Raw genomic sequence first — 16914 nt, forward strand, 5'->3', positions numbered from 1 at the left:
ATCAGAAGACTTATTTAAATGCTCGGGCACAGAAGCTTCAAATGGCCTTTTAAGATCTGTATTATCACATCAATCAGTCCAATTTCCTACCAATGTATATAACTTTCAGCAGTAAGACAGAGACCATTGATGCAGAGTGTTTTGCTTTTGGTAATGAGGGATGAAATTCTGCAGCCAGAACACATTTTCTGGAGCGAAAATGACAACACAATTCGGACACAGCAGAGTCTGGTTGTTAGTGAAAAAAAGATTAAGGATAAGAAGTCAAGAATATTCAAGTGATATAACTTGTAATATGCATAATTCATATCTATACCAATCAAAATGACAAAATAAAATGGTTTAACAATCCAGGAACATATTGATTATACGGAGCTCTGCCTGCCCTTTAACACTTTCAGAGGACAACTGCCTTGATGAATAGCAACAGCGCGTTGCTCAGGCAGAGACTCTGAACAACCGAGTACTACTGCAACTCGAGCAGCGCACCCAGCAGCAGACCGCTGTACCAGCAGAAACCTGAGTACTGCCAGGATTCATGTTTCACTGGGGAGTTTCTGAAAACCGGGGGTGATTAAATAGGAACATAACCCCCCCCCGGTTTTCTTCTCTCTGGGTACAGAATGGGAACAGTAACTAATGCCACTTTCACAGGAGCGCTATTTGTGTCAGCAATAGAGAATTTTTCAGCCATTAATATAGTGAAACCATAGCAATAGCTAAGAGAAATCTATTTCGGTTCGGCCTTTTTAAACAACAGCTTTTAGAGACTAATTTATAAAGTGAAGTCAACTTCATTTCTAGCTGTTAACACATGGAAACACATCGCTCCTGTTGTTTGCCCACATAACAGTGAGGTAAGAGACCTAAATTGTTTCCAACTTTGCCATAGACTCAGTTACTCAAGGCATTTCATTTTTCACGTCTTTGTTTCCCTCTCCCATAAAACTGGGATGACAGCACTTACAAGAATGTGGTTGAGAGGCTTTATTCATCAATAGCTCCATGTAGTTTGAAAACCTGGAAGTATTACATGAAATGCAAAGTTCTACTTAATCCCACTTCTTCCCTCAGTCTACTGCCATAACTTCCAGCAGCAGTATTGAAAAAAGCTCTCCATGCCTTAGTGCACCCGCATGCTTATTGAATAAGTCACCAGAATTTTTCCCCAGCCCAGCAGTGATTCTCTTACTCTCCATCCATATATCTCCCTAGATTTGGTTTGCATAATTTTCATTACAAATATATTTTCTGCTTTTGAGACACTGTTTATATTTCAGAAAAATTTTGAAACTGCAATGCAAAGAGGCATTTTTAATAAGAAATTCTTATTTTTTAACTTAAAAAAGAAAAGCAGTTCCATGTCTTGCTAGGTTCCTAACTAGGCTTTCAAACGTATTGTCTGATGAGTTTATTCTTAATGACAGTGAAACACATGTGTTTTTAGTCTAATATGAGGATGAATTCATTTGTTTTTTGTGAGTTATTGGTTTGAGTAGCAACTATTAAAGCAGTAAAACCTGTACTGCCAATCTAAAAATGTTGCATAAATTAGTTTATTTCACTCTTTCCCAGTGTGATGGCAATGTTATGCAACTACTATAGGTGATTTTAATAGATCTAATTTTTTAAAAAATGTGGTATAAGTCAATTTTGCAGATTAGATTGCCAGAAAAGATAAGAGCAACAAGCCAGCAAAAAACTTAGGTGTTGATATTCATTTTCACGTCTTTGCAAAATCTCTTCTACAGATTTATATCTACAGCTTACAATTTTGCTTCATCAATACATTTTTAATCTGAATGTGTGGAATTACACCCACTCTTTCTGAGTCATCTTTAAATCTAAGGGGTATTAATTTCAGCAAACTCGAGGAGGACTTGTGCTTACTAATGAAGTCCAAATGCTGGCACAAAGTAACATGTGAGCAAGAAACTTCATTCATTTCAAAAGCTCTGGGTTCCTGATAGGCATTTCCTGCATATTCAGATAGTAACAAAATCTTCAATTAGCACTAGAGGGCATTGGAAAAGGAAATAGAGAGTTAGTGTGCACTGAGATGCAGATGCTTTTAGCAGTGAAAAGGAACAATTTCATGCCAACCTGCACCAACAACAAGCCTTTTTTTTTCACACTGTTACAGATTAACATTCTAAGTGAAGGCCTGAAATGTTAGCAATAGGGTTACATTATTTATTTTTGCTAATGGATCTACCTGTAGCACTGATCATCACCTCACTAGTAACAAGAACAGTCATATTTTACATTTACATGTCATTTTTCTTCCCAAAATACTTGCATTTTAGATCTGGAGTCAACCACCAAAGGCCTTCCTTTTTAAAAAAAATTTTTTAAAAAGTGGTAACTTCTGATGAAATCAGTGATCAGTGTATTGGTTTTCCCTTTAGTAAAAAAATGTGCTGACTTCTCAATAGAACTTGCAAAACATGCATATTCTGGCTTTTATGCATAATTTAGCCCATGAAGGAAGAAAAGAATGGAATGGAATAAATACAGAAGCAAGGTCAGCTCAGTATGCTCAGTAAAGAAGCTCCCTATTAAGTTAGCTTGCATGTGTATTTGTCCTAATTCACTTGCTGAGGCTAGCATGAACCTCACGAGATTTCTGGTTAAAGTTTGGGGGAGTTGCCTGAACTGGGCATTGACTTCTGTACCTTATATATAGTACCTGGCAACCACCCAGGACTGAGACCTGAGGTACAAGAGGCTAATGGCAGTTTTTCTGAAGGGCTGAGCTATATGAATATTTAACCATTCTGTAACCGGAAAGCTGGGGCATTGATAGGGAAAGCCTTGGTCCCGCAGGACAAACACAAGCCCTGCTTCTACTGACCTTAGCATCAGTTGCAAGCCCTCAACACTTTACAGAAGTGACCCACCAATTGGAGGGATGGCAGAAAAATGTACCAAATGTATCAAAACAGTAAAAAAAAAAGGGAAAATAGCTTGAAACAGATTATGCTCAATACAGGTTTTAATAGATGCATAATGTTGATACACTCAGTTGAGTGGCTTTTTTCCGTATTTGTACTATTCATACTACAGTTTCATACTGTTGCATCTGTCTTAATGTGTACAGTACAAAACCATAATGAAAAATGTGATAAAAATTTTTAAGTCTCAGAATAAGCACTTAGTTCTTATAATTTATCTTTATATCCCCCAGAGGTAGTGTCTACAGCCATCTCTTCACAATTTTTAACCATGACACAGAGCTTGATAAGTATTTTTGTGAAAGCAAAATTATACTCATAAATGATGTTTCTTTTTATAAACTGGGTAGGTGACATGTTTTTAAAGTAAAATTATAGTCATTTAAAGTCAAATGAGATTTTTTTTTCAGAATTTTTAGTTAATTTCATTTAGTTTTCAGTTGGAGTCTTATCCGGCTGATTCAGCAACATGAATGACATTTTATTTCAGAGGTACAGCTGAACTAAAAAGGCTTCCAGGACAGTTAGTGGTTCACAGGATGTATCGACAATAAATTATTTGGTTTAACACTGAAGACAAAGCATCGAAAAAATTAATTTCCATTTGGTCGTGATATATCCTGTTAGTAGGTTACAAAGTGTTCAAGTGGGAAGCAAGTTATCCATTAGAGTATTAATGAATCATATGGTAATAATGCATAACAGCACTTAAGTAGTAATAACATTCACAAACCACTCACATATTTTTACTTTTCATCATAACACTTATATACAGTAAATGTGGGTCAAGTACCGCTCCCACTTTACAGAATGGAAGAGCAGGAGAGAAAGACTCCTGTGGTTTGTCAGGCAGTTAAATTGCATTCAAAACTCGGTCTCACATGTTCTAGCCGTACCTGCTTGCACTGCGACATGAAAAGCTAAATTTCTTTTAACGGCAAGTCCACTGATGGGTTTCTTTTGAGAAAATAAGACAGTCGTTTTCATTCAATATAAATCGATGTATTTGTCACTGCCTAGCTAGCTCGATCTACATGAGGTGCAGCAAACTTTTAACAAGGTGTGACTTTTTATATTAAGAACATCTGGAGTCCTCTTCCTATTTATGTTCTTAAACGGTCTGCTCATCAGATACAGCGCTTTGTATTTGGACATGAATTATTTCATTGTGGCACCCCCAGGAACAGACAGGGGGTATGTTCTGTCCATTCCCATTCAGGCAAAACTTTCACTGTGTGTAGTGTATTTTCAGAAAGCATTTAGGAAGGTTGACATTTGTTAATCTTTACACTGTTCAATATTATTTAATGAAAGCAGCCAGTATGCTTTAACAGGCATCTGCCCTTGAGTGAGTTCCACATCCAAGTAAAGAAAAAAATGTACTTTCATTTCATAGTTTGATGCAAATAACTAATTTCCAAGAAACTACGAAAGATCAATTACTGGAAAGGTCTTAATCTGAAATTCAAAATAAACATTACACTTGCATCAGAAATAGCATAGTTGGGATAACGAATGATTTTTGTCTCTAATGAATAGTGAAACGATTCAGACCTCAAGATAAAGTTAAATCAATTTTGAAGATAAAACATAGAGTTTATTACTCTTGTCCAGTCAGTCCATTTCAAGAATGACTAAGGAAGGAAGAGATTGGAAAGTTGTTGTAGTGATGTTTCTAATTTATGCTTGCAGGTCCAAGTCATTCACTTTATACTGGTATGCTTTTTGTTGTAAGCTGGTTGGCTTTATCATTTAAATAAACTACCTGCAAGGTATGGAGATTGATTAAAAAACAGAAATAGCTAGGCTGCAGATAGACCCAGACTGAAATAACTGTTGGTCATTAGTGAAAGAGTTTGTTTGCATGGTTAAAAAAAGCAAATATTTGGTAAAGCAATTAGCCTGAGCAGTTCTTCTTCAAGCATATGCATTGTCATGGCTGGCCTTGGATTTCATTCCCCATATAAAAATTCCAGAAAGCCCCTGTACGTATCACTTGTGCTTCAACACACTGACTGTAGAGAAAGCCAGAGGACTACACCGCTGGAGCTGCAGAGGGGCCTGTATTTTCTACTGTGGCACAAGTTTTTAGGACCAGTTTTTCTCTGTGTGAATACAACAGGTGTAGGGGAGAAGTAAATTCTCTGAGGTTTCTCTTACATGCGCAAAGTTTGTACTTCATTGATCCCTTAAGGGGTACTTTGCCTGGCACAGGGAAAGTGAACCCTGAGAGAAATACAACCCAGATCTCTCTCCCGATTCCAGTTAATGCAGCACAGGAATTTTGTAGAAGGAATAGTTTTACTATATGTACTGAAAAGCACTTAAATAAATGACAGTCATACAAATACAAATAATAATACTGCTAATGTGCATCATGATCTTGAAAGAGGTTATTAACCTCAAAGGTCTGAACTGGGCAGAAGTCCTCCTTCTCCATGCAATCTTCTGTATATCTTGAATCCTCTTGCTCCCACCTACTGACAGTTTTCATAGGTGCCAGAAGGCAAGGACACCTTCCCCTTCTTACAGTAACTCATTAGTTACACTTCTTTCTTTCCCCCAAAGCCCATGTTCTACCCTTTTCTTTTTCTGAGAAGATCATACATCTGCACTGCATTGCTGGAGATACCGGTGGAGTGACAGTGACTGTGTGTCCAAAGTACATTGGCCTTGGAGGATACTCAGGAGGCCAATGAGGAAGAACAGTAAGAACTTGTATCCTGTTTGAGCTTTCTTAGAGCAGAGGAGTGTCAGTGAGACATCACACAAAAGGTTTCACATGTGGACACAGCTACAGGAAAAAACATCCCACAGATGGTGGCCTTTTGCCTTGAGTAGACCAGTATGTGTATCATCGTAGCTAGTGTATTCTACTGCCTGGACCTCTGATTCAGCATTTCCAGGCAGATACTGATTCTGGTGTTTCCACATGACTAAAACCTGCTTAGCAGATTAGCATTAAAACCTGGGGTCTTGCCATCCCATTATAATGTGCTTGGATGACCAACAATTGCATTCAGGAGAACCTATACTTTTCCCTCAGCAGCCACTGCAACCTGTGACACCTCAGGCACATCCTGAAGGTGCTTTTGCTTGACATGTTATTTCTTATGACCATGAGCACTGCCCAGAACCAGACAAATGGCAAAGAAAAACTGGACAAAACAGACTTTATCTACAAATAGGCATGCATATTTCTGGCTTGACCTTCATCCCTGTACTCATTGCACTGGTATGGTTAGCTCTGGTCTCACATAAAGCTCTCTTAATGCCTGCAGGACATCCCTGTACAGCTGGTTTAAGGGTGATCCAGTACACCTTAAACAAAGAGTCTGGAGAGCCTAGAGGCCACCAGAGGTCCAATCAGTAGTTCACTGTCCATCGACCACCACATCCTTGAGCTACACAGTCCTGAGGAGCAATGGTGTGAGGCAGACAGGTCTCTAAAACCCAGGCCACATGTGGTCACAGGCTGTGCATGGTAAACACACATACACACACAAAGGCTGTGCGTGGTACACACACCCCCCCCAGTTGCTAGTGCCGGGGAGGAGGCACTGGAAGGACCTTGCTGAGATAGCCCTAATAGCCAGGATGACCCATGGGGAAGCAATCAGGTTGTTACCATCTGTGGGAGGAGGAATATGGGGATATAATGAATTTGATTATACAGCTGCTTGAAGGGAGATGCTGAAGAACCCTCGAAGGGCCTATCCCTCAGCAAGGGCCATTTCATCTCCACTAAAACATCCTTGCAGAGCAAACTGAGCAGAAAGAATTTCCTCTAACAAAACAGCTTTCAAAAACCCCAAGCCAAATACGCAAGATAGAAAAAAACTCCCTGATCAGTTTATTTTGCTGCTTTTCCTCTGAGGATATCTTTGCTCATTTTTACCTATGCAGAAAAAATATCTTTGTATATTAGATAAAGCAGCTATAAAAATACATGTGTTATTTATAAATAAACCATCTTTACTGAAACCTCTGGTTTATGCAGCTTTTTTTTTGTTTCCTTCACACTTTCCTTAACTTTATTTTTTTATTTTGTCTCCAGAAGGAAAACCAATACTATATTTACTGAATTTTAATTTGTATTAGATTTGCATATGACATTTTGCTATGTTAGGGAAAACAGGTAAAAGCCTACTTAGTAATTTAGAGTTTAAATAAGTAAATAAATAAAAGCACATTGCCTCTACTAAAACGCAAATGCAAATTGCCAACAGTTGCAAACATCTTTGGTGCTAGACTGTCTTTGAGGGAAACGTGATAATATAAATACAAATTCTGTGCTAGCATAACTGAAGGGTTTGTATAGGAGAACTGAACAATGTGCAGATTTGCTGGCCACACCTCTGTTTTCAGCTGACTTTCCCCTACAGTACACTCCTAACACAGCTAAATATACATATTGCAGGCAGCCTGGCCTCCCAGTTTTTTGAGTGCAGATTGTCTACAAGTCTTTGCTTCCCAGTTCTCTGGAAACCTGACCTAAGGTCTTACTACTATGTATTCAATACAGCATCAAATATCAGGGTCTGCTTTTTCACATTGCCAAAACCCACTCAATTCAGTGTCAATAATAGGTTTTTTTCCTTGGGTGAGAAATCATAATAAATTAAGTCTGTATGTTCAATCTCAAGTGTTTCGTGAGATGAGTCCCCCTAACCTAGATATAAAATGAACTAAGCCCAAATTTCCTTTCTTACTAAGACTAAATCTGAATTTAGTCAAAACAGCCTTTGACATCAATAAACATTTATGTCTATAGAATGTGAATGTGAAATTTGTGAATTTAATAAATTCATGTGGTATTAATTTAATTGGCTGATAACATTTTACAGGAAGAAGGCAAAAGTCTGTCCCTTTAATTTACCATATTTAAGCAAAAGCTCCTGCACAGAACCTCAGACTCTCAGACCAGTTTTTGGCATAAATCATCAATTTACTGCTGTTAGTAAGCTCTACATTTAATTTAAATTTGGAGCTTATTTATTCATATCAAAACTGACTCTGACATGCCAGAGCATAAGGAAATAACTAAAACAAAAGCCATGTGGCTTTCATGAAAAATATCATTTTAGCCATCATTTTCACACACTGTTGAGAATCAGGGGCAATTTTTACTATGGATTTTTTTTTCCTGAATTTGGAAATAAGTTAGAGGCTAGTACAAATGACAAATTACTGTCCTAAGCTACTAGAAGAGAATATTGCTGTGTGTGCATCCAGCTACATACTACAATAGCTTAAGTGTTCATTGGTGCTTTCATATTCAAACCCCAGAAGAGTACTTTGCATCAGTACTTGTACCTGCATGCAGTGTGAAAGGTTGCCAGAAACCTCAAGCTGAATGAAAAGTGGCTGAAGAAATATATTTAAATGTAGTGGGGTTTTTTCTCCATGGCCTAAAGAAATCTGCAAATTACGGGAAGACAGAAATACCTTACACAAATACATGTTCATTTGTATAGGTCAGCTTCTAGTGAAAGGGTCCTCAAAAAGAACACTGGAGAGCAAGAACTATCGATAAGAGAGAAAATTAGATAACCAAGCTTGTGCATTACCATAAACAATGTTTGTTTTTAAGCTTCTTAGCTGTAAATAAGCAGACTTGATCTTGCAACCTCTGTCATCTTCATCACAGTATCATAAATAACAGCTAGATCCCAACACCCCAGAACAGGAGAAGATTTTTGGTTTAAAATTTGTGAGCTGTCAGACTCAGTAATGATCGTGTCTCTGTGGTTTTTTTTCCTTCAGGTCCAGCAACATATCATTGTCCTAATAAAAACGCAGTGACATTCAGTTTAAAAGAGGTTATTTACAAAGCAAACACTTTATTAAACGCTAAAGTATGAAGCATCCTTCCAATAGAGGCAAAAAGCTTAAGTTGTTTTAATCTGATGTAAATTGGCGCTGAAATGCTTTGAGCAAGCAGGCTGGAGTGCGGGCCTGGTACCAAAGAACAGGTTAAATAGCCATGTCTTGGACTACTGTCTTCAGTGTTTGAGAGAAACAAATATTTTAAAACATGGCTGATGCTGGTTTTACTTAAAACAACCTTCCTAGGGGTAACAAGTAGGACAAGATCAATCTCAGCATGTTGCGACTGACTCCAGTTGACTAGAAGAAAAGCACTGTATTTTTAGGATGCCTCAGTCATACGGTAACTGAAAGCTTTTCTTCCTGATAAAACACAAACAGCTTTTCCTAAGCCTCTAATTCCATCTCTTTAAAATGTTAATTTACAGTAATTTTTCTTAATATAGGGCTATAATGGTGGCTGTAACGACAGCTTCATGTTTCAGTGAATACCAGCTTTGTCTTGTTCCATATTCAATCTCTCTGGATGATAAGTTTTATTATACACATTGACAGAAGTCAATGTCTGTTTGTTATTTCAGTTTTATATGTTACCAAGACTGAACACAGAGAAATTAAGTTGTTAGCTCTATTATGATGCAGTTTGGATTTGAAAAAGAAAAGAGAGGAAAGTAAAATGGGCCAAAAAACCACAACAAAAATACATAGCAACAAGCATTAGGAGACTGACTGCAGCTCAAAGAATGAACAAAATTTGCAACACAATAGAAATGGGAGGAAGCTTTATAGGGGCATTGAATTTAGAAGCAAACATTTGCAGGAGAAGGAATTAAATGTTCTGAAGAACTTTTGGGACAAAATAAAGAGAAACACTGAGTGCAAAGCCTTGTCAGATTCAGAGATGTATTCCAACGAATATTCATATTGAATGCTCAGGGAAGGAGCTCACAGAGAATTTCCGTCACAACAGTCAGGGTTGAGCCAGGCACAAGTAGCCTGTGGAAGGATGGTACTTGGGAAATGCAATAGGAAAGGAAAGCATACTGCAGAGCTGACATGTGTCATTGTAAGCCCAGCAAAGTAGCTATGTCTTTCCAAAGTAAAGGAGATTTTACACTATAAAAAATGTAAAAGATGCCTAAGACAAACAGGTGAGGAACTATTGCAGCTGAACAGTTCTAAATATTGTGAGATATACCTTAGTAAGAAAAGATCGAATGAGAAAATATTATTATGATTACTTGTTTTGTGAACTTAACGCATCCCTCGCAATCTACACAACAAATATGTAAACCTATATATAAGCCTAACTCTATTTCCAGTGCTATGCAAAGTCCATGGCCTTTAGAGAAACCTGAATAGACTCCTGAATCAGTGACCCAATGTCTCTTTTCAGTGCTTTTTAATTATTTCCTCTGCAAATAACATAAAGGTTCTTTAGTACAGTATAGCCATCTTGTATATTTCTTATAATAATAGTTTGATCAAGATATTTATATTATTTAGATTATTATATGCAATTAATATCAAAAAACACCAATAATTAAAATCTGTGTATGCCTGCTATCTTGAGGCAAGGATCATAGGCTTCTGTTTCAAATGAAGGTTGGTGATGGCAAATGAGGCAGCACCAGTCAAAAAACAAAGCTGAAGATGGTCAGTGGTTAGAGGCTGAAGTTGACAGTACAGAAACACAGGAATTAGTACATTCCATTTTTAGGTTTGCATAGTATTAAGAGTGAAATCACAGCTGGAAAACACAATCTTCTGTTTATTCCTCCATAGGTAATAAACTCTAAAAAGTGGTGCATTCAGGTAGTCTCTGACACTTATAGGCATTAACTAGAGAGTAAAACCTGCAAGCATCTCTTTGAGAACTGGCATTGCCAGGTACTAAACCGTGGAGAATGATGCTGCTCCCCCATCAGCAATGTGAAGAACAGGCTACACGTGACTTCAGCATCCCCAAATTTTCACAGCTGGTCATCTCAGTACTATTAGGTAGCATATAAGATCACTCCAGGCTATATGGTAGCATTGAAATTGACTGTTTTCTTGTTTGAGAGATTCTCACTAACTTCTAGGGTATTAAGTAATTTGTTGTGCAGTTAGGATGCTTGTGGACACAGGCTCTTTTAAAGAAAGCTAACTATAGTTGTCCCTATGTAGCCTTCTTAAGCAAGGAATAAAATGTTTCCCTTAATTAACCCACTTACTTTCTGGTTTTTGACTGCAAGGGAAAACACTTGCTAAATTGGCTCAGATTATGTTGCATTTTATTGTACTCTTAAAATACTACTTTAATAACTGCTTCATTTGAAAACTGGTAATCGCTTCTGCAACATCATCTGAAATGAATGAGGAGCCAGTGCTAACAGTATTAATTATTTTCTCTCCAAAGCACCCTGAAATTTTAAGTGCACTTCAAGCAGAAAAGTTGCTGCCCAGAGTAGTGGCAAGCTAGTGGTGGAGCCCAAACCCTAAGAAAATATCAACACAAGCAAGACACAGTATTTGCTGGTGTTTACTGCCAGGGCATCCACATTCTGCTCCCGTTAGATTGTACCATGGTTAGTTAGTTTTATGGAAGATGTGTACCCAGTCCTAGTCAGAAAGCTTGCCTGCTTGTATGTATCTTGCAAACAGAACAGTTATAAGTAACAAAGATAGAATGATAAGTACTATATTTTTATTTGGTTTGCAGAGATTTAGCTATTCACTGAAGGGCAGTGAAGGCTTCTTGAAAACCTACATTCCCTACTAAGTAAAGTAATTTTGTTAAAGTGTTGGGGAATAAAAGGAAGAAAGGAAATATTATGTTGTTTACTGAATGACTTATTAACCTTATTCATGAATACAAAAGGCAATAACCCATGATTTACACATTTAAAAATGCAGCCGTGAAGCTAGGGTCCATTTTTTATTCTAACTGGTGCTTTATCAGTAAGAAGATGCAAAGGATTGAAAACGTGCAACCAATACTTCAGTACCTGGTAAAGAAGAAAAGCCCCCCTGAAAGTGTAGAGCTCTCGGTTTTCAACCGAGTTTTAGCAGACATTGGGATTTGCTATTATAATCCACCCCGTATACCTCTTCTGGTAAATGAACTGTTGCACAAGATATAAAAGTATCACCTATCAGATAGCTATGGTATTCAAACACTACATTTACTTTTATAAAATCCATTCTGTAAGATACTCTTCATTCAGTGAAGTCACTAAGGTATAAAAGATATGAATATTACTTATGTGCCAATGGAATCACATTTGGAAATTAAAATTCTGCTGTGTGACAAAGACAAGCTACAAAACCCCCAGATTTATGAAGGAGAAATAAACAGAAAGCAAAAAAAACAACATTGCTCCAAAGATTTACAAGTATCATATATCCAATAAAGTGTGTTATAAAAAAAAAAGACCCAAAACCAGCTAAGCTGTGTTAGTTTTACACAAATCTTGCTTTTCTTAGGCATGGTAGTTTGATTTTGCTACACATTTTAACCTCAGTGCTTTCTCCTGTTGAACGACTCATTGAGGAAATACTTCAAGAGCTTTGCACTGGCCCTCATGGGAAGAGAATGAGCAGTAGGAGCATACTTGCGAACCACCAACTTTTTTTTGACAAGCACCTACCGTGGTTGCTGTTTTTCCTGGAGATAATGCAAAATTCCTGGAAGGTGGAGCATTTTTTTTCAGCAGATGAATATTTTTTCCAGTTCTGATGCCCTGTATACAAATATGTAAATTAAAACACCTATAAAGCATGCAGTGAAAACTGATTCAAGCATGCAAGTAAAAGAATGGTACAGAACTGTAGTAGCTGGAGCGAGAGGCAGGTCACAATATGCACTTATAATAACCCATTCATAGACTAATAATTTTCACTGCGTGGGTGCAGGACTCAGTGTATGACCCAAGGTTGAGAACATTCAGCCACCCCTGCTCTGACAGGGCCTGTGTTAGTAAGAATTCTGAGTTATTTTGTCTTGCCAAGCACCTTTCTCAAACCTAATGTCCTCAGACTAGTATTGAATATTTATTGCTGAGGAGAGGCCATTGACGGAGCTATCTGCACTTGTTCTGCAGGAGGAACAAGGCAACACCTTCCTTTGGCTCCCCATTTTTGATACTATGAGAAAAGCTAAAAGGCAGATCTAGCATGACCTTTCCAGAAATTTTTCTTCCTTTAACCTGGATGCATGGGTATCTTATGCCATATAACGCATCCACTGTGACCATCCCAGCAACCAGTGACAAGGAAGATGTGCTGCCCATTTAATTTCCAAATTGTAAAAATCCACTGCTATGTCAAGGCACCCCACATCTTCCAGTGTTTGCAGGCATCAGCTAATTGTCAAATCAGAAAATTGCCAGAACAGGATAAGTTTGGGTCCATGCATGTTTACACTCCAGATCACTGGGTAGCCCTGCAGCCATGCTGGTTTTAACTCCAACCGTTTTCATATTTTCCACTCTAATCTGCCCTGCTTTCCATCTAATCCCTCTCTGTAGGAAAACAGATCTCCTGTGGACACATTTTAAACATCTTATCACTAACAGGTTACTAGAAAATTAAATGCTGATGTTATCCATAAAGTTTTGTTTAACAACAATCAGATAATTATTTAATTTATCTTCAGACTATACTGAAAGATATCCAAATCCAAACCTGAATTTATAAATTCATTATGAAATATCTAACCTGGGTCATTTATCTGTTATTTGTTCTCCACTTGGCTTCGATTTTCATTCTGTTGTTTTGTTTTGTTTTGTTTTGTTTTGTTGAAGGTCAGTAATAACCTTTTATCAGTCTATACATAAAATACGAATTTGATTGATTAAGTTAGTGCTGACCAATAGCAGTAATTACATTATAATCAGTAATAATTAGTTGCAGAATTGGTAAATTGTGTTTTTTACTTCCTTTGTCTGAATAGTGATAGAAGAACATGGTTGCAACCAATCCAAATATCCATTGACAATTGATCAATCCATTGATACAATGAAAATAAAAGTAAAATTGTTTAAATTCTACTTTTGTGTGTATTTCACTATAAGATATTGTTTCTAAATATATGCTTCATATTTTGACAAAGGCAATGCAGCACAACCATAGAGATTTGCACATAGTTGTAACTTTCTGTGAGATTTCTCTGAAAAATAAGCAATAATTAACAAAATAAAAGCAGTATGTTCTCAGTGATACTTACACAATATTGCAAGCATAAAAGCATCAAAGCCTTCCAATCTCTTTTTCAGCAGCTGTAAAACAAAAGGGGATTGCTCTGTATTTATCAGGCAAGGCAAACTTCTTAAAGGTCTGATGAAATTTAAGAGCTAATCTGAAAAAAAACCCCAGACTTCAGAGTTCACCACAGTACCAATTTTAAAATAAAAGTTTTATATTCCCACACAACACCCACAACCTCTTTAATCCTCAGAGTAGTGTCTTCATCATATGTCAAACTTTTTGTATAAGTCTGTTAGCAATTGGTTCCCCCCCCTTAATTTTAAGCAATTCCTGTCCTAGGTTTCTGATGTGATGCCATTTTTCCGCCAGGTAGAAGTCCAAAGAGAAGTCTGAGTATTTGGTAAAAGGTGGAATATTGATACTGTTTTGTTCAACCCAGTTTTCTTTCAGGGCTTTTATTGTGGATCTCTTTTATCATATAGGAACAACAAAACAGATGTGTCTGAGCATACATGTCAGAGATGTTTGCATCACCAGACCCTCTTCAAATTTCTGAAGAAATCCTAAGAGCCGCAGAGTATTCACAGTCTATTTTCATGAATGATGGTGAGTTGATCACATGGGAAAAAGTGTAAAAACTCTTCAAAAGGGTAAAACAAAAGGCAGAAAAGTTAAACACCACATGAAAGGGGAAAATTTATGGTGATATGTAGATTTTTCAAAGAACATACCAAAGAAAAAAAAAAGAGTATATTTAGAAGTCCAATTATCTGACTATCACAATTGCAATGAGTTGTAAATAGCATGCAGGTGTCCAGCAAAAATTTGGATTAATAGCTGTGCCGAAGTATAAAATGAAATGGCTGCAGCCTGATCTTCAGCATCCTCTATGCCAGTCAGTCATAAGGTTAAGAAAAAAGAGCATTGAGAAGTGGCTGCCTTCAGATCGAAATACTACACTATACTGTAGGGTGTGTACTATGATTTGCATATGGTTATTGAGACATAAATATCATATATAAATTTACAACATAATTGGAATTGTACCTGTGGTAAGCAGAAAACAGCTATGGGATAAATAAACAAAGGAAGACTGACAAAGCAAATTTTGTAGAAATTGATATAGATTTGCAGAAACTAATATCTGTTTAATCAGCTAGAACTTGATAAAAGAGTGGGAAGAGGTTACATAAATTAATCAGAGAATATGGTACAGCTTTCACAGTTCGCTGGATGCAGAAGACTGCTGACCTGTAACTACAGTGCATTGTGTTCATCACACCTCGCAGTTTTACTTTATGGTGTTTTGGATGTTCAGAATAGATGGGTCTAGGCACAGAAGTCATTACAAAATTGACCATTTGGAAATCAATGATCATTTCAGCTGTGTGCAATGTAGAAAACACAGCAACATGCTGGTTGCAGCACATTTTCAAAGTCTGTGGAACAGTTCTTCCAGAACTGTTGACAGTTCATAAAGGAATAAACACCAACAGAAGAACAAAAGAAATTATGATAAGAGCCATAAGTGACACTGCAAAGAGATGGGTTTCTTTTGACGTTTAGAGTTACCTGGCAGTGTAGTATAAGACAAAAGCGTCTCCATGACACAAAAGAATTTCAGGGTTTTGTAAATCTACAGATTACTTCTTTGGGACATTTGGGAGAGGGAAGATGCTAGGAAATAAGAACATGTGTAAAATAAATCCTGAAGGATATGTTTAAAAACTTTTATATTTTAAATTTATGATAATCTGTATCCTGCCTTTAGTTCCCTTGGTAGGAAATCTAGAGAAAATCTATGGAGTCTGAAGTGGTAGTTCTGGGTTTGCCTTGTTGTAAAATAAGAGTAGAATTTTGTCCTCTGCCTTCAGTCATATGACTGTATCTTCATACTTTTATTTTTCATTCCCATAACACTCCATGAAAGCTTTACAGAGTGGCTTGAAGCTTTGTGAACTGGTTAACAATGCACTTGCTCAGGCAAGTGCTTTGGTCTCTGGTGAAACTGTGGGCACTTGCCTCAGAGCTAAAACCACTGTTCGTGCAGCAAAACCCCCTGACGTGTCAGGCGCAGCCACCCAGATGGATCTGGTAAGAAAGAAAACATCAGTACAGGCAGTGGGTTGTGGCAAATAGCGAAACCCTTCTCCTGATGAAAAGTTAAATACCTACACGAGGTGTGCACAGGTTGATGACCTGTTACATCAGGGGGCTGAATGGCAGGAAATGGTTAAGAGGCTGTGCAGTATTAGAGGAGCTGAGGCAGAGATTGACAGGTGGCTTCAGAATCACGTTCCTGTGGCAGACACCGCCAAGAATGAGGCACTGTGGACCCTGGTTACTCACAGAAGCAGGATTCCACATCAGCCTGCACCCTCCACCATCACAATCAGAAACAGATATGAAGCCTTAACGACTGAGGACACCCATAAGCAAGGTCTGCAAAGTCCCCTGCAAGGGGAAACTGTACCAGCAACATACAGCAGACATTGTAAAAAGAAACGATGAGTGCTTGTTGTGGGTGACTCTCTGTTGAAGGGTACTGAGGCACCCATCTGCCGACCTGACAGGGAGTCACAAGAGGTATGCTGCCTTCCAGGAGCCAAGGTTTCAGATGTGGCCGAGAGGGTGCCATAACTCATCAAGAGAACAGACTACTATCCACCGCTGCTATTTCATGTAGGCATGAACGACACTGAGAGCCGTAACCTGGGTAAAATCAAGGAATACTTTCAAGCCCTGGGGTAACAAGTGAAAAACATTGGCGCCCAAGTTATCTTCTCTTCCATTTTGCCAGTTCAAGGGAAGGGAGCAGCCAGAAACAGGCACATAATGTATATCAACTCCTGGCTACGTGGCTGGTGCTGCTGTGAGGGGTGTGGCTTTTATGGCAATGGGGTGTTCTTCAATTACTACAACATGCTAGGGAGGGATGGAA

The sequence above is a fragment of the Phalacrocorax carbo genome, chromosome 4, assembly GCF_963921805.1.
Source record: "Phalacrocorax carbo chromosome 4, bPhaCar2.1, whole genome shotgun sequence".
NCBI classification, from domain to species: domain Eukaryota; kingdom Metazoa; phylum Chordata; class Aves; order Suliformes; family Phalacrocoracidae; genus Phalacrocorax; species Phalacrocorax carbo.